Source organism: Pollicipes pollicipes, unplaced genomic scaffold (assembly GCF_011947565.3).
Source record: "Pollicipes pollicipes isolate AB1234 unplaced genomic scaffold, Ppol_2.1 Scaffold_4881;HRSCAF=5763_pilon_pilon_pilon, whole genome shotgun sequence".
NCBI lineage: Eukaryota > Metazoa > Arthropoda > Thecostraca > Pollicipedomorpha > Pollicipedidae > Pollicipes > Pollicipes pollicipes.
In genome coordinates, this window is record NW_023596576.1 from 7,202,662 (window position 1) to 7,228,426 (window position 25,765).

The window sequence follows — 25,765 nt, forward strand, 5'->3', positions numbered from 1 at the left end:
ACCTTCGGGCGTCCACCGCTGGCCGCTGTGTGTGGGCTGCTGGGCCTGTGTGCCTGGGAGCGCCAACACTGAGACGTGGGCTGCCAGTGAGGTGGAGATGCGGTAACGAGGGGACCTTCCCAACTGTGTCGCGGCCATCGACACGGTCAGAAGCACTAACAGATGCCGTACGCCTGCAACACCAACAGCGTCTTCTTCAACTATAAGGGGATCTTCTCCACCATTCTACTGGCCCTGATGGGCGCCTTCTGCAAGTTCCATCACATCTCAGTCAGCAGCGGGAGCAAATAGGGCGACACTGTCATCCCTACCAACTCTAATCTCAGTCAGTGCCTCGCGATTGCCCACGGTTATCTTCCACCACCGAAGGCACCCCATTGGCCGGCCAGCGCTGAATCCATGCCCCGTTTGGTACTGGACGACAAAGCACTCCCTTACCTACTGAGGCCCTGTGCGGGCAGCATGCTTGGCCAGCCCGGGTGCCGTGCCTATAACACCCGGCTCTTCCGGGCGCCTGTGGGGTGAAGCGCGCGTTTGGCCCATTAGTGCAGCGGTCCGGTGTTTTCGGGTCCCGCTGCAGGTGGAGGTCGACAATGCCAGCCGCACCACCCGTGCACCCGCGTGTCACACAGCACACGGTGGGGAGAGGCTGTCGTGTCAGGCGGCGGCCAGCGGCCTACCGAGCTCCTGGCAGGGCAGGAGCAGGCCGACTGAAGTGCCTCCGCCTCCCTGTCTGACCGCATCTCATCAAGCGAGCCCGACGGGAACGCTGCAGAGACGCGTGAGGCGTTCAGGGCATGTTTCTTGAACGATAGCCCTGCGAGCAGGCTGCATCAGGCATGGCGGTGGGTGACAGTTCACGGACTGCGCTCCGCGTGTGTGTTTTGCTCTCCCTGTTTTCTATGCCCACATTTGGCGCGGTATCCAGTGGACGGCCCGGATTTGCTGCATGGGTCCAGTGAGCTGCCCTGTCGTGAACAGCATTACAACGCTGCAGCTGCTTGTCTATTCACATGCAAACATTACCATTTCAATAATCATTTGGGCTTAGTAGCGTGGACTGAAGGCCGCCGTGGCCGGTAACCAGCGTTCCTTGGTTTGGCGATGAGTTGCAAACATGCACTGCAGGATGATTCATCGAACAAAACACATTTTTAACAAAATGTGTATTGGAACACATCCGCGCAAGATGAGCCTGAAACCCTAGTTGCCCAGCTCTTCACATCACCCAAGCGACAGCACAGTCTCCATTGCCCAGTCATACACCTCCCCGTCACCAGCTCGGTGTGCGACGGGTTATGAATTAAGTTCGGTGCGATCAGGGTACGCTTGAGTGTGCACGGTGCAGCCGTGCAAGTATTCCGATCTTCGTCGGGGAGGTGTTAATCGGTGCTTCCCTCCTTCTGGCACGTTTTACGCATTGGCAAAAGCGTTCTCTGGGAGCCCAGCCTTCTCGTATCTGTACAATAGATATTGAGTTGACGTTGAATGAATTCGGAAAAGTTTGAGATGACGCGTGCTATTCCCCGCAAAATTGTTACTCTGTTCTCATGGTGGAAAAGACGGTTCAAAACAACATTTGGGCCTTCACATGGATGACCAAAAAAGCAAGAGAGACGAGGTATTGTCTGCTTCAGATCTCTCCTGTGGGATCGCAGCTCCATTGCTGATTTGCGTTGTGTGTAAGAGAGCACGTGGCTTACTGCCGAGCTGGATGAGAGGGGAAACCGACGACACACCATCCACCCATCTTTCCTCCCTCACACTCATCCCTCATTCCCGTGCCGGCGCGATTATCGGGGACAAACTGCATGCATCAGCCATGATTGAGCTTAATTACTGCCCTGGCATGGGCCGCGCCCGAGGGCCCGCACATGATCCGAAGAGGGGTTCTTATGTGGGCTTAGTCTCGGACTCCAAGACTTCCACATCCATGTGTTTTTGTCCCTTCTGTTCTTAAACTCTTTTTTGTGCCAGTCCTAAAATGGTTGTTTGGGTCAAAAGGGTCCAAACCAAACCAAACCAGCTAAACTCCATCCGCCCTGATTCCTCACTCACCGCCGTTTTCCCCAAGAGTCTCGCTACGCCCCGTCTCACTGGACGTGCTGCAACCGTCAGCCAAGAAAGTGCTGGTTGAGGGGTCGCTCCGGCGGAGCCCCGCCCGAGCGCCCGCACGCGTCACAAAGGAGGTCCCTATGCGTTGTAAGGTTTGCTGCTGGAGAAATCTCACCACGACCGCAGTGATGCCCACTGCTGGATCTCACCCTTAAAGCCCGTAGCCCTAAAATCGCTCTTACTGGGCGAGGGCACTTCAAACCATACCAGACATACGGAACAAAGCACGTGACGTGTGCCGCGGCCCCTGCCACCCACAGACAGCGAACGGGCCATGTGCGACGTGTGCGAACTCTCTGATCGACAATCAGCAGATGCCTGGCTGGCATGCGATGACCGGACATATATCATCGTTTCCATGCGGACGGCCTTTCTGGCGCAGTTATTTTGATTCCCCACCCCACCCCGACGGTTTTTTCAAGAGTACCCTCCTGTGCGGCGCAGCGTAGCCGTGCGAAACTTTACTTAGTTGTGGGCAATTAAATTGCCGATTTTTTAACGTAAAAATTCAGATGAGCCTCATAAGGTAATCCACCTGTGGCAGTTCAAAGTTAGGTCATGGGTGTCAGCGAAGGCATTCCCTTCGGAGTCGTTTAATCTGATAGGACAACGCAATGTTGGACGAAGCCATGCATCTTTGAAATGCTTCCTGACACACTCAGATAATTCGATTCCGGATAACGACGAGTTTCATTGACCATTGGTGAGACCAAAGGCGAGATCAAGGTAAATACGCAATCACTTTTTTAATAGAGAGTATACATTATGGGGTAACTTTGGACGTTTATTTCGAACTTATTGAATGCAGGAGGTTACCAGATATTTTGTGTTAACGTCATGAAGGTCAGAGGCAGACATGTGTCCGGTCCCTAATATTGGTTCCTGGTTCCCACTGGTTCTTTCGACAAAACAAGACGTTGAATCCCGGTTCTCACGGGTTCTTTCGACAAAACGAGAAGCTGGATCCTGGTTCCCACTGGTTCTTTCGACAAAACTAGATGCTGGATCTTGGTTCCCACAGGTTCTTTTGATAAAACACGACCCTGGATCCTGGTTCCCACTTGATCTATCGACAAGACAAGACCATGGATCTTGGTTCTCACTAGTTCTTTCAACAAAACAAGTCCCTGGATCCTGGTTCTCATTGGTTCTTACGACAAAACAAAACCCTGCATCCTGGTTCCCAAAGGGTCTTTAGACAAATCATTATGCTGCATCCTGGTTCCTATTCGTTGTTATACAAAACAAAACCCTGGATCTTGGTTCCCACTGTTTCTTTCAACAACACAAGACGTGCATCTTGGTTCCCATTAGTTATTTTGTAAGCACTGGATTCAGCTCCTGGTTTATCTTGCTTTTTTTCTGTCAATACCAGCCCCAGGTTCCCATAAGTTCGTTGGCAAGCAACAAAAATGCCAACATGCCATGAATACTAAATATCATGCCTCACAGTTCACACTAGTTATTTTACCAGCACTAGACTCCTGAGGTCAGAATATGGAGTACTCTGACAGTCTTGGGGCATTGGAAAAAATTGGCCTCAAAAGGTCACCCTGCACAACCCAAATACTTTGCTCTCAAAAAGCAGATCAGCACATCGCAGACAAGTCAAAATAAACAGCATGCCGTGACTCTGTAACAACAATACAGCCTTTCCAGAAGCCTGAGCACACGACTCAGGCAGATCTAGATTGATTATCTGCATGATAAGCCAGTATCAATGTGGGACTAACTTTGTGCTGCAGGTGGGCTGGGTATGTGTAAAAAGCTATTGCTGAGCTTTGATGGTAATCTGTGATATTGGGATGCTTTTTTGATATATATATATATATATATATATATATATATATATATATATATATATACATATGGTCACTTTAAGCAGCCAAGCAACTTGCTTGCTTCTTGGTAATCCATGTTATAAGTACCTATGGCTGAGCCAGGCTGACTCACATTTTCTAGCTCCTTTGCCTGCTAATGCCAGGCCCTGGTTCCAATAACTTTTGACACAACCACAGACCCCGGTAACATCCAGACCGGTTCCTGGTTCTCGCGGGTTTTTCAGGAAGAGCAATCACGACTCTTTTGTTTGCCAAATCTCCACACCATTAGTGCCATAAGTTCATTTGTCAGAAACGCTCCTGCAGAATATGATGGCAACTGGTAGATGGACAGAGCGAACATTCTAAGCTATTAATACAATGCATATATTCCGTTAAAATCGGACGCAAGTTCATCTCACCCCCCCCCCCCCCTCCTCCCATGCCGCAGATGTCACACCTCACACCAACAGCACACTAGCAGTGCATCGCTGTTCCACATTGCCATGGAAAGCACGCCAGCTGAAATTTATCTTGGGAAAAACGCATTCTTATCAGCTGATTAATATTTGTTCCATACCACTACTAGATGGTTCTATAAACACACACACGCATATATATATATATATATATATATATATATATATATATATATATGCATGTATACCTAAATAAATCGGTTTATGTGGTTGCTGAATTTGTCTATGTCCTAAACACCTTGGAAACGCCTAGAAGAATAAACGGAATAAGGTGGAATATTCTAGAATATCTGGACTAGAATATCTAGAAGAGCCGTGCAAAATGCTGTAATACTCTTGGAAAAAATCATCTGAAATTTCTATTCCCCCTTTTGAGCTGGGTCTCAAGCTTTGCGACATATCACGTCCCCAAAGTGCGTTTGTTTTTATCAGAAGCTGTATTTTAACACATCCAAACATTGTTTGTGTCTGATATTGTTACAGATAATTTAAATTGATTACTGCATTTTGGATGGTGTGTTTTTTGTGTGAGCAGTAAGAGGTCAATAAAATAGAACCGTTGTCCCGCGTTCTCACGCGGAGTAACCTAACCAGCAACAGCCTTAGTTCCTTGACGTCATATTCCCTTTGGGTTTTAGATAAACGAAACATGTGATACTACCTTTCCTATCTGCGGCCTTGATGAGTGGCGCGAGGTGGCGTCACATTGGCGTGCGAGGTGTGGATGGTTGTTCCGTGATTTGATTGATAATCATTTCGTGCTATTCTTATGTAAACTGATATATATATATATATATATATATATATATATATATATATATATATTATTTATTGTTTCTGTGATATACGCACGGAAGAGCGGGCCTTTCCTTTCAAGATAAGGTTAGCCAGCTAACATCCCAGTTGGAGACCTAGCAGGTCTGCATCATACCTGCATCGTGACAAGTTCTTGATTTTGTTCTTCTGAATTTGTAGTGTTATTAGCATTGAAGAACAGCAAATTTGTTTGATGGTAAATGAGGAGCAGCCTCAGCAGATAACCAGCAGTGTTCATAGGCTTTATTTTATTGATTTACATTAAGAACAGCACACATTGCTGGACCTGAAAAAGTGGGGTGTGTGAGCAGCAACGGTTGTGAAAAACTCCTCGGTACCATTCTGGTTCTCGCTTGTTCCCGAATATTATTTTACAACGGATCTTGGTTCTTGCTGAAATTGAATCCCCCACCTTAAGCCCTGAGCTGGATCATGGTTCTTGCTGGATCACTACACATATTCCAGGCTGGGGTCTCGGTTCCTGCTGGATCCCTCAACATAATGCCAGGCTGGATCTTGGTTCTTGCTGGTCCCCATGTTCAATCCAAGCTGGATCTTGGTCCTTTCAGTTTGGTATCAGGCTGGATACTGGTTCTTGCTGTATCTTTCGTCTTCATGTCAGGTTGGATCCTGGTTCCTGTTGGATTTTTTTTGGCTTATTGTCAAGCTGGATCCTGGTTCTTGCTGGATCTTTTGACTTATTGTCAAGCAGACTCCCGGTTCTTGTTGGATCTTTCGACTTATTACCCGACTGCGTACCCGGGTTCTTCCTATTCCATAACCAGGAACCGGTCCCGGGAAGAAAATCTTAGGAACCAGGCACAAATCTGATCAGAGATCACTAGCCTAACATGACCACGATCAGCATTTTGTTTTGTTAGGAGCATACCGTCTGGCATGGTCCTCGACGCTCATTTATATTAAAGTATCTAAACAATATCGAAGGTTTTTGGTCACCTTGACCTTGCAAATGTCAAATAAGGTCGCTTACCACAAATTAACACCAATGCCATTTTCCTAGAATAGGTATTTCGGCAAAAGGGGGCGAAGGAGGCGTTCCACATTAAAATGGGGTTTGGAGCTGAAATAGCCATCTTGAGGACCTTTCGATGCTGTTCACAGCCCTGCAACTTCTTAAGACCTAAGCCCCTCAAGTTCTCTGAACTACACGCTCGCATTATCGGGGAGGTATTTCAGTTGCCTTGGCATTCATGACATCATAATAAACGTCATTCGAGTTCTGCCGTTCTGTTAAACCATGAAGCGATCAATGTCAATAAAGTATTATTGTCGAGACGTTCGTTTCTGGCGTTCGTGAGCATAATTTCCAGGTTAAAGCGGCCGTCAATTGGCTCTCATCAGTGTTTTGCAGGGAACGAACGGGTAATCAAGCCGTGACGGATTGAGGAGTATATTTACTAGACAGAGAATTGTGCTGTATAGAGCAGTCTTGTCTCCTTAAGAAGTTATTCAATAGTAATAGGTGAGCTTATTTCGTTATATCTGATGCTTGCTTCAATATCTTCAGACATACATTCCCTTTAAAAATGGCTACATGGGGTGGTATGAGGGCACTTTGACACCAACCAGACATTTTGACCTGGTTCGGTATTGTTTTACTCAAAGGCCATGACCGAGGGACTTAAACTTTCATAAAACTTATTTCACATACAGGCTTGTCACTCCAGTGAATTGAGCGTATCTAACTTTCTTAGTTTCTGAAATCTGAGTGGGTCAACTTGACCCTCTCCCACCTTAGCGCCTTACATTCACCCGACCACATGTGTGCATGCTAAAACAAAGACCTTAGATACTCTGCCGCCCTCGCACTATGGTATATTGACGCAATGCCACCTTGAGAAACACAAAAAATGTTTTAGATTGCTTGTCTAAGCATCATACAACAGAATAAAACCCTTCCAACATACGCAACTTGTACAAGGCACAACTACATACAAAACTCAACACCCAAGTTTGATTACCCCGGCGTACAAAGCCTATGCCACAATTCCCATGACTCCAAAAAACTTCAGCTGGTTTTACAGGCAGCCTGCTCCACTTGCTGTGTTGCTCGCCATTGTTTGTGGTCACGAACCGCAAGCCAAGCCAGTTCTGTGCTTGCAACGCCCGGCCGGGGATACGGGTCGAATATATCGGCACACTTGCCGATCTCACCGTCTTAACAAAGGGTCGAATATATTGGCACACTTGCCGATCTCACCGTCTTAACAAAGGTCCGAGGTCGGTGGAGTTCTCCTTACCGTTGTTTGACATGAACACACCAGATTGGCGCATATTTCCGCACTTCATTAGACTATCGGACCCTGGTCGAGCTTGTTCGTACTCGGACTTCTTTCTGGCTGAAGGCGCGCGTTCTGACGCTTGCCGGCGCCCTCCGAGCATAGACCCGCGCGTGGCGTGACCTTGGCCTCCATCACAGAGCACAACACCGGTTTCAGGACTGGTCGCGAGCCAACGGCCGCAGCGGCGGTGGCCTGACGTGGGATGGAGTGCACCTCTCAGCGGCAGTGGCCCTCTCCGCCTCGCTCTGCTTGTCACGACGTCCCCTCCGCCCCGCGCCTGCGCCGTCCCCTGCCAGGTGTGCGTACGGCCCCACCTTCGGCACGCACAGGTCCAGGCTGCGACACACAAAGATGATGACGAAGATGACGACGACAGCCATGACGGGCACCAGCACCAGGCCCAGGATCAGGTGGTGGTCGGACATGGTCGCCCAGCGTCACTCCACCGGCGCGCCCCTCGCTCGCCCACCGCTGCACTGTGTGGGGCGGTGCTGCGCAGCCGCGTCGTGACGTCACATAGCCTCAGGGCAGCGGCGCGCGCTCGACCGAGAATCCCTGGGCCGGCGAACCGCGATCCCCGCCATCGCCCATGCGTCACCATTAGAAAAAAAGCCGTGCGCGTGGATGTAGCCACGTGCTCAATTTTCTGGGCTTCAGTCCTCTTTTATTCCGTTTCTTACAACAATAATACGATGGCGACCAAATTTGCCGACAAGTTATTGGGGCCGCCACTACACGAGAGCCGAGGAGATGCAGTAGTTTGGAATTCAAATCGTAGGACAGGTAGGTGCGGGATTCCCATTCGGATTCGAGACTCAGGTAAACTTCGCTGAATTGGAATGATTGGAATCATCGAATCAAAACCTCGAACAACACCACAAGGGAGTTAGAGATGGTCGTTCGTTCAACTCTAGTTCCACCGGCTAAACACTGTGACTGCATATGTAAGAAAAAGGAGTTCCATGACTTTATGGTGAGTTATCGACCTTCATCATATCAGGAGGCACTGATATGCCCCAAAGAGGAGGACGGGAGACTTATTCCAACGAAGAACCCATAAATACGCGCTGAATTTAGCTTAGCCGAAGAAAATTGTGAACCCGAATAATATTCAATGCAATTAAATGTCGAAATGATATTTTTGTGATTTGTTTTCCATGTTACGAATCCTGAATTCAAAATGACGGCTTCAGAGGTGAGGGAAATACCTGAAACTGTATGCTCAGGCCAGAAGCATCGGTGCATCTGAAGCTAACGACTTCAGCGCGGCAGAATCAGCATCACCTGAGCTCCGATCCGTTCGGCCGGGCCGTCTGAGCGTCGAGCCGTGCGAGCCGAGAGCACTTTGGCGTTCTCTCAGCCGTCGGCCGCCTCCCCGCGCGCCGCTCGCCGCACAGAACTGACCCGGGTGACCCTCGCGTGCCTGGCGCGCCGCTCGACCGCCGGAGGCCACTGACCTCGACACGGCGCCCGACGCTCGCCCGCCGCCCACCTGGACGCCAAGCGGGGCCTGTCCCGAGGCCTCGCGTTGGAGCCGGAAGGGAGCGCGCCAGGTCAGGACTGTACACAATGCACGCATGGTTTCATACATTGCACGGACGTCCATAATTAGGTGGATTTGTGGAAAACAGGAAGCTAGATTGCTTTTGATCAAGGGTGGGAGTGAAAAATTACATCGCAAAAAGGCCGTGCAGGAGTGAAAATATCAATTCACAAAAGATGGAACTTATTAGCTCGTGATTGATGCTTCAGCAAACAAAGACATCTATTTCAAGTTGGCATGGACGTAATGTCATAAACCTGCCAAAACTTTTTGGTTTTTAACACCTTAAGCCGTTAAAGTGAAACAGAATACATTAAAGCACAGTAATTTCATGGCAGTGTAATGAACATAAACAATTATTTAGGGCTTGCTGTATGGAATGTTTGTGGTGCTCATTTCGAATTTATTGACGGCAGGAACCGCATTATGCACCTTCCATTGACTTCTTAGAGGTCAGAACATGTTATTGACCTAAGATGACCCGGGTCGACATTTTGTTTTAGGAATATACTGCCTAGCGTAATCTTTATTGCCTATTCAAATGCAAAACTCGTAGCAGTCTTGCACGATGTTGGTCACCATGACCTTCAAAAGATCAAACAAGGTCACTAACCTCAAATGGGCTTGTGACCTTTTGCTTAGAAACAGTTGCCTAGGTTCTGGGGGCACTTTGGAAACCAACCTGGCACTTGACCTTCAGGTCTTGACCGGAAGGTCATGACCTGGGAAGCTCAAACTTTGACCTAAGTGAGTTCATGTACAGGTCAAGACACACTGTAAATTAGGTGTCTCTGGCTCTCTTAGCTCCCATGATCTCAGGGGGTCAAACTGATCCCCCACCCCACCCGAGCGAAGGGTATCTAGCCGGCTGCCCGGGCGCGTCTTAACCGTGGGAGCCACCTCACCATTAACTATTCCACACGGATTTCATGCATTCGGCGCCCTACCACACTCGCTCCAAGTTTACACATCTGCTGGCACCCACGTCACCCCACTCATTCCTGGCTCCCACATGGGTAGGACCCCCCCCCCCCCCCCCCCCTCCTCATCCTCTCTCATCTATTTTAGCGCCCAATGAAGCAACATGCATGCGCTATCTAAACCATATCAGGTAAATTTTTATCAGCTTGACACCGACGCGGCTACTGGCTCCGTATCAGGTATCCAAAGCTGAACGACGGCTCGTTCCTTCGCCTGTCCTCCAGGGTGACGGTCTCTACTCGGACGACGCTTCCTTGCGCCTTGCCGACGGTGGGGCGGCCCCACCACTCCTTCGGCCACGCCCAACGCCCCGCAGTTTCACACTGTCACGCACGCGCCTTTAGGTGGCACCACGTCCAGTACCGGGACGTCGCCTCCGCCCCTGCTGCGCCCTCGTCTCCCGTCTGCCGGAGTGAGCATTGCAAGGAACACCCCACGGTGCGTCCCTGAGAGGCTTGGAGGCAGACAGCTCGCCTGAGGGGGCGTAGAGCCCATCATCCGACAATGAGCGCCCGGCGTGACCTGTGTTACGCCTTACGGTCTCCACGGCCAGCGCTTTCAGGAGACTCGGCCTGACCAGCTTGTCCGACGACCTGGTCCCTTGTACTCTTTCTATAAGCGTTGATGGCGGAATCCCTATCCGTCCTGAGCATCCCGCCATCAAGGGCTCAAAAGGCCCGGCGTACAACACGTCGGAGGAGAACGGGCTGTGCCCTGGTCTGTACTAAGGCGCTGCACACCAACGGATAGACCCAGCCACCGTCATGCATAACCCTGCGTCCCGGGCGGTCCTAACTGGTCCCTGCCCATACCATGACCTACTCGCTAGCTGCTGGCGCCTACTGCTGGGGGTCATAATGAAACAACTTGGATCATCATGGCCACCTCCAACGGCTGAACGAAGACAGCCTCGGCGTAGGCTCATAAAGGAGCAGCCGCGCCAAAGCGCGCGTCACCGGCTTCGATCACCATGCCCACCCACAGCCGGCGTGACCGTCCTGTCATCGCCTGACCAAATCACCTTCTACCTCGCGTCAACGCTAAACAGTTCAAACGCCGCTCGTCACCTCTACTTACAAAATGATTCACACGTATTGACCACGCCAGCCTACCCCTCCGCTACACCGCTACATGGCTACACCACGTCCACCGCTACAGGCGGATGTAGCACGGAAACCATGTGCCGAATCACGGACCCATCCTTCATTACGGGATTACACTTCCCGCTCCGAGACGCAGTACCGGGTCGGGAGGGTCGCATGGCCAGGCCCCCTTTCCCCAATGACACAGGAGAAAGGGGGCTGTCGTGGCCTGCGCCCGGCCGGTGGGGAGGGGGCAAGGGACATCTTCGTAGCGTACAGCCACCATGGTCTGGCTGGGATGGGTAGCGATAGCTTGTGGATTCACATCGTGCCTGTTGTCGCCAATGTCCCGTTACCGAGGCTGACATGCTGCTTTCCTCTTCCATCGCTGACCGGATACCGCGCGTCGATCAATTTTGTCTGGCTGGCCGGTGGCACGTGTCCCATTTGAAGTGGCGGTCCAGGACGACAAAAACTCGCCGCTGCCCTGTGAACTCCAGCAAGGGAAGCCGATTACCGCGTCAGGCCATCTTTCGCGCGACTCTCCTATCCCGAAGATGGGGTCACGAGCAGGCCTCATTCTGCTCTTACGAAGCGACCAGGCTTTGGGGGATCCGCGTTGACTTCTGAGGCTCCTTTCGTCCTTATGGTCTCGTTTTGTTCGGAGGGGGAGGTCCTGGCCACGGCCAATTTGCTTGCTTTCCCGCACCCCGCCGGGAAACTTCAGTGATCCTGGACGGGTGGTGCGCAGAATGGAAAGGGTCGAAAGGTATGCCTACACAATCGTTTGATCTTTACGCAGCAGGTTTTCGATCCAAGCACCATGATGGAAGCAACTGTCATGGGAGTGGCCACGAATGAGGACTGCCTGGAAGAAGGATGGGAAGAAAGAAAACTGAGCCATTTGAAGGCCACTTAATGGAAACAAAGCAAGCGGTTTTTAGAACTGTATTTACTGCACTGCAATCTTCTCCATGCAAAGGCGAATAATGAGATTATTGCGAGCTGGGGTACCGGGTTTAAGCCACAATACTTTATCCTGTGCATGCCTCCTAACGCTCTCTATGACCGGAGTCCGTACCCTCACATGTCGGCGGCTCGTTCTGCCCAGACCGCCCCACCATCCCGCGCACTGAGGTTGGCTTTTCCCGGGGCCGTGTGAAAGGCATCCGTCCACAGGCAGCGTGGCCAGCTGGACTGGGAGAAGTGAAGCCCACATCTGCCCCGGCTGTCACGCGCTCCTGTGCCGAGCGGGCGTCGACCGGCGGCGGTGAGCGGCGGCTGCTGTGGGCCTCCGGGCTGCACTCGGGGCCAGCTACCTCAGGTTTCATTAGCGGGTCTACGCTGCGTCGTGCGGTTACCAATGCAGGGCGGCCCCCGGTCGAGAACTCAACCGTGGTGGCAAGCCCAGTGGTGCAGAACGCGCCCCAGCGAGCATGTGGCACAATTATTTCACCTATGCACACGAATGTATCCGTATCTCTGCTGTCAATCTGCCGCTGCACGCGGTGTATCTGTCGCTTGGTTTAAACCTCAGGTGATCAAAATGAATCTTTGCCAAAAAAACTTGGGAACCCGAGCTCCAGATTGGCGCCTGGCCCGCTCGGCTTCTTTTCCTTCCATTAGATTCCGGGGCATCGGGGTGTACTCAATTCCATGAAGAAGCTCTCATAATGAATAATTTGATGGCGATATAACCTCCCCGCAAAGGCAAACTGCATCACATTTCGCGTCACACCCGCCCCCCCCCCCCCCCCCAACAACAGGGGCCTGCGCAGCACATGTGCTGCCATCGTCCAGACACAGGCTACTGCCCTCTTCTCGCTGATGGGCGGAGGGCCTCACACCCTGTCTGTCCTGTTAAGGCCAATCAGGCGGCATTCATCGCGGTGTCACTCAGACGGCGCCGGGGTTGGGGAGCCGGGGGAGGGCACCCGATCGGCCTGCGCTGAGGCTGCGCCGCGAGCCGCGCGCCCCCTTACCCCGGACCAACGCGTCCGCCCCGCCGGGGAGTCGAGCCGTTTCCGGCGCTGGTGGCCGTCCGCGCGGCGTCCACGCGCGGGTTCGGGGAGGCGCTGGCCGCTCCGACGCCGCGTACTGGACAGCCTCCTGGTGTGCCCTGGTGTCAACCAATTAACATTTCCTCACTGAGACCTCCCCCGATCATGAACGGGGCCTCATTTACCACCTGTCACCCCGACCCACGCCAATCCATGCCCTGCCTCCTGCCAACCCGACCGCGCCCATCCGTGCGCTGCCTCCTGCCACCCCGACCATGCCCATCCATGCTCTGCCTCCTGGCACCCCGGCCATGCCCATCCATGCGCCACCTCCTGTCACCCCGGCCATTGCCCATCCATGCCCTGCCCCCTGTCACCTCGACCACGCCCCATCCTTTCATCACTCGATCACTGCGACATTACGTCAATGATAGTGGCCCAGCGTCCTGAACACGCCATGGCTTGCCAGTAACGCGCGCTTGATCTACCGCGGCTCTAGGGGCTTTAAGGCGATCAAAGATAATCGATCGCTCACCTTGACTGAAGCAGGCTCCTGACTAGGACTTCGCAGAGGGGGGTTACAATAGGTCCCATGGTTCCGCTTAGATCTCTAAATTCGCATTGCCTTTTCTCTAATTTACCCCATCGTCTTTTAAACAGAGGCCCTATTTTACATCACCACAGGCCTGTTGCGGACTGGCCGATCCATGTGTTCCAGATTTCTGAAGGTTAAGTGGCCCATGTCGGACACTGTAACAGAGCCGCGTTATTGGAAGGGAGCAGGGCATGGAGTTTCAACCCCGATGGGGACCCAGTTTCCCATCCCTAAGGTGTGCCGTGCGGAAGCCTTGAAGTTTGGTCATGCCCTCGATTGAATCCGTTTTGGGATCAGTCATAAGGCTTGGCTGAATAAACTCACGGGGATTAGTGGAGGTAGATAAGAGGGTGATTATGTGGGGCATCCGCAGCAGTGGCGCTGTATGGATTCACGCCACAATATTAGGCCAGTCCATGCTTGGCCACCGCGTGAGCTTTAACAATAAGCATTTTTGTTAATAAAAATGGTCTTAAAGTACAGACCGAGGAAGACGGGCACTTCACGACCAAGGCATGGTTTGAACTTTGAACGTTTAAACGTTAACGCCGCGTAATCACGGCCTCGTTGCGTCACACAGGCTTTTACAATACGCCACTTCAACTCATTCATTTTGCCCAATGAGGCTTGTTTCCACCTCCGCGTGCCAGGTGCCACCGAGCTAGGCGATTATGCAAAGGGATCCATGTCTCGGTTTTGTGGTACATTCAGCGTTTGCACGCCTCCAATGAAATGCGCATCGCTGACACGACGGAGAGATGGCAACGGCGCATCATCAGGCCGTGGGCGGCACACGCGCTTGCCTCGGTCCCCGAACCGCAAAAAGCGAGAAGAAAAGCCAGCAATGCGACTCGCATGGAATTTCATGGAATCGCTACAGGGGCAGGAGAAGCTCTCTCCTAACCACGATCGGACTACACGCGCACGGAAGCCACGCGCGGCACGCGCACTCCCTCGACGAGCGAGCTCCGTAGGTCCGAGTCCTACCCGGCGGTCGAAGCCGCGGCAGGCATGGCGTGACGCAGCCGGCGGGCGCCACGTTCTGCTCGCTCAATGTCTGCGGCGTGACAGTCAGCAGCCGGAGGCCGGGTCCCCATCGGTTCACACGAGCGATCCGGAGGCACGTTGACGCGTGTTGTGGCCTCTGCCATCAGTAAACGGACCTCAGGTGGCGTGCGCGAACTCCCTGATAAGCAACCAGCAGATGTCTGGCTGACATGCGATGACCTGGCATGCATCATTATTGCCATATGGACAGCTGTCCGGATGCAGTTATTTCCACCCACGAAGGTTTTTCCCAAATAACGTCCGAAAGGACCCGGCATAGCCACACTAAACTTAGCTGTAGGCAATTGTAATGCGATCTTTTGTTATACGAATCAAATGAATCTGGTATGGTCTCTAGCCTATGACAGGTCAAAGGCCATGCCTGTCGCATCTATAAGGTCATGTCTGTCAGCGACGGCTGTTCCGAGCGGACCGTTCACTCTGATGCGAGAACGGAGTGTTAGAAGAAACCACGAATCTTTGAGACGATTTCTGAGACAGACGATTGACTTTAGGATTACGACTTATTTCATTGACCTTGGATCCGGTATGACGGCCAGACCGAGATAAAAACCAACTGCCTTTTTACTGGAGGGCTGACTTTGAGCGACAGTTTTTGGCGCTCATTTCGAATTTATTGACCGAAGGGACGCCAAAAGAATCTCATGTGAACTTCCTCCAGGTCAGATGACATCACGAACCTAAAATGACGTCGATCAGACTTTTGTTTTTTGCAACATACCACCTTACGTACCACCGATCCCAAGGAGTCAAATTGACTCCCATCTGAGTGCGCGGCACGCAACCGGCCACCCGAGCGAGCGTTAAAACATCTGAGCAGCAGCTTGACACCCCTTGATAAATCAAAATCAAAGAGGCCAGCAAGCGCATGCTATAAGGCAGCCACCTACATTTGCTTCATATTTGTGCTCTGTCACAGGAACTAAAAACTGCGATAAGGTTTGTGAATGAAGATCAAGGGCAGGGAACAAGATTACGTCGTCGCAAATCCTTTTATTCATCGTTTTCTACAGCTTGTATCAAAATTTCACAGGGGTTTGTTTTTGTGACAAACTATTTTAAACATTTCAACGTTGACGACGTTCTTGTGCAGAAGCGTCAAACGTAAAGGTACTCCGGCACGCGCAACGAGACCTCCCAGCAAGGGTGTCACCCTCTAAAATCGGTTAGATGGGGAGAATTAAGCCGAAAAGGTGGACCCAAGTTGTCCAAAAAAAACTGATTTTCCCGGGATTTGGGCCATCCTAATTGTTTCCCTCAGTTTGAATATAAAAAAATGATATTTTATAGTTTCAAAATTGCTTTCCTACGGAGCAATGACTTTACATCTTAAGTTAAGGTGAGCTGCTTGCTTGTGAAAAGCTTAGAATGTGGTGTAAGCCACAAGAAACATCGTAGTATATTGTAGGAAGAGATCACTGATGGTTATCGCTGTTACTGACCGTGTTATATAACCACCAGTCACGATTTTATGCGACAATACACTTGACACTGTTAGAAAAAAGTGCGTTTACTTTCATCTGAACCATCCTTAACTTTTAAAAGCTGCCATACATTGCGGTCAATCGTTTTGCATCTCATTCCAGAGTAGTCATCTTTTTTTAAAAAAAGAGTGTCAAAACGTTTGCAGACTGGCTGCACATATCAAGAACGTTGCGCGTCAAAACTTTTTGGCGCCCACAGGATGCCAATTGGCTCAAAATTAAGATTATACTAAAAGTGATGTTATGTGGTACTTGCTATCTACCATACCAATAGTTTAGACAATTATTCTGTACTTGTTTGATCCAGTATTCCGTCTTCGCTCATATGCATAGATGGAGCTAAGGGCAGAATGGGTGGAGGTGGGGTGGGGGGGTGGGGGTGGGGGGGGAAGGGGCTCAAGTCAGCATTGGGGAAGGGGCTCAAGGGCCTCCATACGTATATAAAGTGACGCCCTTGCCCCCTAGGGCCAAATGATATTGGCGGCCGGCTCAGGTACGCCCCCCACGGCTCCCGCGCCTCTAACCCAGCCTCCTACTGCAAGAAGGCCCTCTCCCCCGCGCTTCGTCGCCACGTGCCTTTACACCCAATGCCCCGTCGCGACGCTCTGAGCTCGCGCTAACCAACACGTGCCGTTTCCCCGTTGCCGAGCGAAGCCTTGGGTGCGACGCGCGTCGCTCTGGCGGCCGGACGGGCGGCGCCGCCGGGGGGCACTCCCGACCTTCAGCGCTCCGGTGTCAATAGGACGCGATTGGAAGCCGTCTGGGGTTGATGCGCCGTCCGGCCCGGCCTAGCCCGGCCCGGACCGCGCCACCAGTGAACGTAGGGTGCTGACGGGGGGGTTGCCGACTGCCGACGGTGTTCAGGGCGCCTGTGCTGTGGCGGTGAGTGCGCTGGTGCTGCGGCTGGAACTGGTGCGGGCTGGTGTTGGTGTTGGCTGGATTTGCGATCACCATTGCCCTGTTTTTCTCTGCTGCCAGTGAAGGGTTGTCATATGTTTTGTGCGCTAGAGATCTCCTGATAAACCGTACCGCGCAGCACTGCGTCCGGCGCTGTTCTAACCAGGCTCGTTGCATCTGCTAGCCGCTACGTGAGAGAGAAACGCGACTGATCATGGACTGGGCCCTGCGGTACGTCTTGTCCACTGTCGATATTACAGTCGGCACGTTAGGGGATGCGATCACGTTGGCGTCGTTGATCGAAGTCCTGTCGGTTACGACGCGGCGAGATCGGCGTTTGGCTTGAGGACCATACAATTAAGACGAGAAACAAGTTGATCACAATGTTTACGAAGCGTTTTTAGTCACAGCTGCGTATAAATAATGCAATTTCTGTTGTATACCCGCGGCTTTGTACGGTGAAGAGCCAGCATGCAAGTCTGCATCGGATGCCATAGATGCGAGTATTCTATATGTTGAACGTTGAAGCCTCATTTTCAGAGAATAACGCATCAGTGGCGTGTGGTTATGATGGTGATGATGATGATGATTGGTGATGAGAATACTGGTAAGGGAAAGCCACAGATGAAGTTGTGTCGATGGTCACACGAGGTCAGCAGTCGACTATCCACACTGAGCTGAAGTGCATGCGGACCTTCAGTCTTTTGTTTAGGCTTAGTTTATTTTCAAGCTACACAAAACACACTTGAAACGCACGCGCACGAGAAATGCCTGTTCAGCAGCGGGTAGCACTGAGCACCAGGAGGCAAGGGCACTTATTACGCTTTTCCATTCTTATCAAACTATTCATTTTCCGTTACATTTTGCCCACGCATTTCTCAGCTGCAGCGAGCAGGTCACAGATGAATATGGCAACACTGAAGCAAATCGACCTCGCCAGATGTGGCTCTTCCCAAGGTAGCTCTAAGTGTAGCTCTTAGCCGTCATTTCCAAATTTTAGCGTTTGGTGTCTGAGCTACCGGTAGTTCAAATTTCTGCCACATACTCAAGATCGCCATTGCGTACCGCCAGAAAGTGAGCAGTACGTTGTGAGCAGTCTCGGTTACGTTGCGAACAACTGCGGCGTTTATCGCCATCGTTAATGTCGGGTAGCGGAGCACCTCGAAGTCTGAAACTGGATATATCTTTTTGCAATTAGCTGTTCGATGCAATCCAGTTAACCGCTTCAGTTATCTCTAATTATAGTGCCCATTTGGACCAGGCGTTCACTGGCGTTGGAACGTTAACTGACGTCCACAAAAGTCTATATGCCCGCCACGTAAACATTGCATAACGTTTCCACTGTTGTAGAGGCGTCTGAACGGACAGCCCTCCTAGGTTTATAGCGTAAAATAACCTCCTTTCATAAGCGGGGATTGCGTGCGGGTATGTCTCTCAACATTGGTAAATATCCAGCTAATATTCGTTAAGAGACTCACTAGTCGTTATAACCCATCTTTCTACTGCATTATGCATTTCTTTCATTCTGGTAATCCCCGTCTGATCAATATTCGTGACTATTGTTGCGAACCTTGGGGAAATCCAGCGAGTGGTTATTCTAACTCCGTGTCAGTACGTACTACATAGGTCAAAACAGAACACGCAACGCATGCAAATGAGACGCAGCGCTAGCGATACACATGATATTTTCTAAAACATCAGCGATTTATGACACAATCAGTACCTGCACACCATGGCCAGCTGGGTCAATTTAGGTAAGTTCTCTGATGAAAGACATCGCTTTGCCCTTGAACTCATTGGAGTTTTTGCATTGGAGCGTGACAGCAGGGAGGCGATTCCACGCCGCCACGGCCTCGATGGGGAAATGCCCTTTTCACGCACCCTAAGCGAGGGGTTGTTTTTTAACTCTCGTCTGCCGTACAATTTCGTCATCGGTAGTCCTGTTGTGCCGCTGAGAGATTTCAGATCGACGCCTGATCAAATACTGATAGCCTGTGGCCGATCAGGCACGTACATGGCGCGATGCAAACATTTGCAGTCGCAGGGGTGACTGTCTCGTCGAATTGGGCCAATTCAACTGTGTTCGGGATTCCGTGATGTGATCTGACCTGCGTTTGCCGGCAACAATTCTGACCGCCGAAGTTAATGTCCTTGTCCAGGCGCGGGCGCCGAACGGCTGTTGTCGGGGCTTCATGCAGGTAAACAATGCCTGATGCGAGGGAAGATCAATGACTCAATTAGGTACTTTATTGTGGAGCTGGGAAGCACCATGGCTGAGCTTGTTAATAGCTGTGAGGGAGCCAAAACAGCGCTGAATAGTTTTGGCCTTTTGATGCTGCCAGTTGAGATTTTTATCGATGAGCACCACTAGTATCTTGATGTACTCTGAAGGAGACAGCTGGGAGTTATTAAAATTCGCGCTTAGCCCGGCGGCTTTGGCGGGTGTTGGTGGGCGCGTGCCAGCAACAATGAATTCAGTTTTGATGGGTCGATCTTCATGCCTTTGTGATGAAACCATACTGAGACTGAGTCAATCGGACTCACACACGAACGCAGTTGTGCGATACCACAAGCAGATAGTGGTGATTCATGCATGACCTGCATGTCGTCTGCAATATGACACCAGTTTACACGTAGCTGGTACATAACACTGGATGTCGTTGGTAAAGAGGAGGAACATCAGCGGTCCTGCGGTGCTGCCTTGAACCACGCCGTAAGCGACCTCAAGTCTCGGCCCGTTTCCACCCTCCACAGCCTGTCGGCTGGTCGGTGAATTGAAAATAATCCGAAAAACCAGTGTGGTGAAATACCATAGCATTCCAGTTGGCTAAAAGAGCAGGGCCGTCTACACAATCGAAAGCTTTTGACAGTCGGTTGAGCTGGTGCTGGTAACCATATCGGCGTCCATGTTGTTGTTTATGTGGGTTACTATATCGATGACTGCATGCTCGATGAAGAGCTGAGGACGGCCACGCGTATTGTGAATCAACAAGAATGTGGTGACTAGTCACACTAGTCATTCGTTTAAGTATCGAAGCCATCACCTTAAGATAATATTTCCACCTTTATATGGGATGTTGAACTGACGCAGCCATCTTGAGGACCTTTGATGCAGTTCACAGCCAAGCTTTTTAAGATCCAAAGCCCTCTGGTTCCTGAGTAACACGACCCGCAGAAGTGGCAAAAGGTTTATTTAGGGACTATTTGAAAGTCCCCTCCGCAATGATGATGTCATAGAAACGTCATGCGATCGCCGTTATATTACAGGCTGTTTTCTACTTATGGTCAAAAACAGCATGGCCGCTGATGCGTTCACAAAAGCGATGATGCGACACATATGATACAATCTGCGGAAGGTGATTGGCTGTTAGAAAGATTTCGCTGCTGAATGCGTGTCGCGAACGTAAGCGTGAGTACTTTCGGGTTGTGCGGCACTCCTTGTTAAAGGGGCGTTTATCCATATATCTAGGCTATGGGTCAAAGTTATGAAAAAGAATGTCACTGTCTGCAAAAAATACGACACCGAAAAAAGAATGGCGCTATGCCGAATGTTTTTTTTGTTGTTGTAAAGATGACGCAACGGTAACTATGTCTCTCTTCTCCTGCTGGCGTTTTTTCTTCTTCTACTCACGTATTCTAACGGGCAGCTCGGTTGGCGCCGTGTGCACCGGAGCAAAGAATCCTGCACGGGTTTATGGGTTAGGTAGACATTATAAAATTGGGGAAACGTTACAAGAATTATATATATATTATATATATATATATTGCTAAATCTTTAACGCACATTGTACGACAAATTTAAATCTTGAGCAAAAACATTGTCCTTCAAGCACAACCTTTCGTTATGCATTACCATGAACCCCCGTTGGGACTGTTTGGAGGGAGCTCACTGTGAAATGTGGTGTTGTGACCGAAAACGTATACGGGAATTGTGAGAAAACCCGCAATTTGACCATCCCGCGAGCTGTGCAAGTGTGGAATTACACTTATTTCACAAAATAGTGTGGATCAGTGACTTGAAATGGGTGTGATCGCTGATGGTGCGTGCCAGTGGCTTGTATTGATCTTGATATGATGGGGAGTGTGTGTGTGCGAGGTTTTTACTTCTGAGAGAGAGCGTTGGTTTGTATTCTTTAAGTCTACTGACTCCCAATCAAATGTGATATATCGACACCTGCCTCTGGCTTTATGTTCATGTTTGAACAGGGTAAGGTGTTGATGCTCGTAAACAGAAAAAAACACTAGCACCTATGTTGCAGGGGTGTGCAAAGACCATTTGCTACTTCATTACAGGGAGCTGGAATTGCTTTTGAACTAGGGTGGGAGCGAGAAATTCCATTGTAAAAAGACCGTGCTTTCAAGTTGGCATGGACGTAATATCATGAATCTGCCAACTCTTTTGGTTTTTAACATCTTAAGCCGTTAAGGTGAAACAGAAGGCATTAAAGCGTAGTAATTTCATGACAGTGTAATGAGCATAAACAATTATTAACACCAATAATTTGATGCTGTACTTTGCACTTCCCTTCCACAGCACTTTAACACAAAACAGCAAAGGAATTCAATAACAAAATAACAGAAAATTCAACGAGCATAAAACACTCAAACAAAAAAACCTTGGACTCCTACACATCAGCCCATCACCAAGTCAAGCACAATAGACATACCTCTGGCTTTTAATAAGATGGGGTCAGGGAAAACAAACATTTTGTCGCTGCTTCTTACAAAATACCAATGCTTATTCATGAAAGTAGCCTAAATATGCCTAACGTAAAGAGGCCTTACTTCATCTCATTCTGTCTAACCTGTTTGTATCACAGCAGCAGTTGTGAGTTACTGATTCTTGCACAATTCCTATTGCCACTTGCCATGCACTTAACCAACTTAACTTAACTTAGAGTAGCCCACATGTTGTACATTATCAGCTCACCTATCTGTTGACAGCAACACCTGTGATAAAAAACATGATATAGCTAATTTTTGGCTGGTTTCAGCTTGCATCTTTATTCAGTTGATTTGTATATGCTTGCTGACATCAGACAAAGTTGCCAAAACACAAATCAAAATACTGGAAATCACTTTGAATAACTTATTTTGATTGTCATGGTTAACCTTTGTCAAGGGCAGTAATGGGTATGCTCCACAAAACAATCTCTCTTCTCCAAAAGTAACATAACCTTCAGATGACCATGCCAGTATTGCTGCTTGCATTTTCAGCTGCAGCAAAGGCGTCTATTTAGGCTTGCTTATTCATATTTAATGACAAAGTTTGAGATATTGCTTCACATTTTAAATGGGATGGTCTGACTACTTGTTACATACTGATATTTAACTCATATTATAATTGCTATGCAGCTTAGAGTAACGCTGTGTTAAAAATATAGTGCATATATACAGTACAGTCATTTGCCAGCCAGCAAACCATGACAACTATGGCAAACATCTGGTTAAAGCAACCATAAGGAACCATTTCAAGAAATGTGGGGTAAATAATCAAGAATATGGAACCAAATTAGCCGATTGCATGCCTTGTGACATCATGATTTGTCTTATGACAAAACTCGATTGATTGAAACAGAAAATGGCTAACTCTGGTTACCAATGATGTGCTGAAAGCATATAAAGTAAACAATTACTTGGTTCACAGGAGGCTTACTGGCTTCTTTCTGCTCCTCAAGACAAAAAAGTCATGCCTTTCGCATGGTCTGCTGGCAGACAGAGTCATCCCATTCACCCCCAAATATAAATATCAATCATGCCCACCCACCTACGAGATTACAATGTGAAACGAGTAAAATGTGCGCATGATAAACACCTCCAGAAGGCAGAATTTCGCCATCAAACGCTTCTGTATTAGCTGCGTCAGGTCTGCACCAATGCTCTGTATGATGGCCTCGTCAGGTAGCCTGGTGAGTTAGACACTCGAAAGGCTTACATTTATCATTACTGAGCACCGCCATGAACCAAGAAAACGGTTAAACGAGGGTTTAACAGGGCAAACATGGCGGCAAAAATAAGTTTCGTGCTTCAAATTGTGTCCTTCATTCCCTGTGAGTTGTTCACTCTTGGGTGCATATCAAACATGTTTGGGCGACTGGCGAATTAATCCAATTTATGTATGAAATACGTACAAGTTTGCAGTTGGAGAATCTTGCAGAGAAATTGGTCAACATTTTAGGCAACAGGTGGTACCTCTAAAGGCGATCCAAGAGAAAGAATAAAGTGGTATCACATTCGTATGATACCAAGAAAAATAAAAGTAGTTAAATAAATATCAAGACTGATACGTTTCTGGGAAAACTTGTAATCAGTTGATATGACTTAAAATCTGTTGAAATCAGTGCTCAAATGGTGATATTCATCTTGTAAATTTAATTTAGAAGACATTTCTTGAATCCTTCACTCCTGCATTTCGGGAGTGATGCAATTTAGTGGTCAAGTTTCCTCGGGGAAAAATAAATACGTGGAGTAAAATTCTCTACCAGGCCTTGCTGGTGTTTGCACCAGACTCTGCTTTCTTGGTGTGGTGGTGAGACGAAAAAATAAGGGATGCGTGAAAACCTTGCATTTGGCACACGGCTGCCGATTTTAATGCATTTTGTAAACAAACTTAATGCGTGCAAGCAGCTGGAGTCGCTGGGGTTCCTGGGCGTGGAGGTACCTGGCGCTCTTGCTCTGTACATGCATAGATATGATTCAGACTTAGGTGAGGCAGGACATAGCCATAGGTGTCCAGGTTCTGCTGAGCCTCGTTTATGCTTGGTGGTTTCAAGTGGGCTCGGTTTTGGATGACATCTGAAAACCTCAGAAGGGGAAATAGGGGTTTGGCATGTGTGATTAGACAATGTCAAGCAGGAGTGAAAAATTCCCATAAAATATGGGGAAAAGGAGTGAAAACTTCCCCCTCATAGGGTGTTGCTTTACACCCAAAGTCGGCAGTTCTAGGGCACTGCTTCATTATGATCTTGCCAATATTTTGAACCTATTGAAGCATTACATCATGTAGTGAATCCATTGCATACCATTATATTATCACTTTATTTCAGCAGTAGGGGTTGGTCTGCGCAGCTCATTAATGCACATGCGTGGTATAAGCTCACATGATGCAGCTTTGCAAAGTTGTCTTTCCCTTAAGAATTCTAAATTTTGTACGCAGGCAAGCATTGCTTGTGAGTTATCAATATTAGTCACTGCGACTTGTGAGATGCTGGATGCTGAGATAGGTGGGAAGGTATTGCTGTTGGTTCCTTGGATGGCAATTAATATTTTTATACTGAGCCATGTGTGCATCAGCAGCTTCACCACTTCCTTGCATTTCACTGATCTAACCATAATTGCCGGCACTTGTCATGTCTCCAGAGTCGTGCAAGGTCAGCAGGTTTGTAGTGTCATTTCACATATAACATTTTCTTGTTATACATGTGTTATTACTTGTGTGAACAATATGTTTGAGCGAAGCAGCCGGATGACTGCAGCATGTTGCATGGCTGTGGAAGCAGAGGACGTGTTTGCATCTTTGTCACCCATGTTTTGTGGATTTCTAAAACAGGCTGAGTGTGTCACTTACTGGTTGTGTGCTTTGCTGAAAATGAGTTGTATCTTGTATCATGTGTTTTTGGTCAGTCATATGTCAGATGCAGAGTTGATACAAGAATGCATGCTTGACCCATCTCTTCATGATTCAATTTATCATGAAAGCAGCAGGGATTGCAGTACAAAGACCATATCATTGTTCATTATGTCATGCACCAGTACAGCACTGAGGTAGTGCCACGATATCACTGTTGACCCAGGCCATTACACACTGTATCACATTGGTTGACTACTCTATGTCAAGCATGTGAGATAACAGCTTATAATTTATGAATGATTGGTAACAACTCATTTAACAACGCCAAAGGACTATCAACGGTGAGAAGGCTGTTGCAACACGACGGTTATATTAGAGTTCACTAGTAACTGCATAAGTAATCCTAAGCAAACAAAACACAAAAAATGTTTGGTAACCCAACCTTACCATATTTATCATAGAAATAGCAATGTTTTGGCCATCAATTCATAGCAATGGTACATATTAATTTTTGCATGCAGCTGCATTTTCAGCTACAAATGATAAAGGAAGTTACTACTGAGCACATCACATGATATCAAGGTCAGGACTACAGCAGGCAAGGATAAGTTAACGACACAGCATTCACATCCTCAACAGCCCTTGGAAGGTTTCGGCACGAGATTCATGACAGTCTTCACAGCACATTGTGCTTTGATATTAATAGTCTGCCCTAAAAGCTGGCGATCGCTGTGTTGCGTATGTCAACCAGCCCACCAAACCTTCTCTTACGACCAGAACAAAGACCAAAAATCCACAAACAAGCCACTCACTGATCCGCCGCCCAACCCAGCACCCGCGACGAGAATGGCTTGTTGGCGTCAGCTTTTGTGCGTTTCGAGCTTCCCTTAGGTCTGGCTGCCAGATGCTGCCAGGTATTGCTGTCGTCACAAAACCGTTCCATGATGCCATCAAACAATGATGTAGTGGGGCGCATTTTTACAAACTTTGAGGTTTTGCTACTTGGGGTAGA

At 49.1% G+C, this 25,765-nt stretch overlaps 1 protein-coding gene across 1 annotated transcript in view; it reads left to right on the top strand.

The window, feature by feature from the left end:
- Positions 1-17,094: 17,094 nt before the first annotated feature.
- LOC119101557 (gamma-glutamyl hydrolase) overlaps positions 17,095-25,765 on the top strand; it is a 29,239-nt gene continuing 20,568 nt past the window's right edge. Inside the window, exon 1 of the mRNA XM_037224903.1 lies at positions 17,095-17,168. The gene's annotated coding sequence lies outside the window, so the exon portion shown is untranslated. The remainder of the gene's footprint in view (positions 17,169-25,765) is intronic.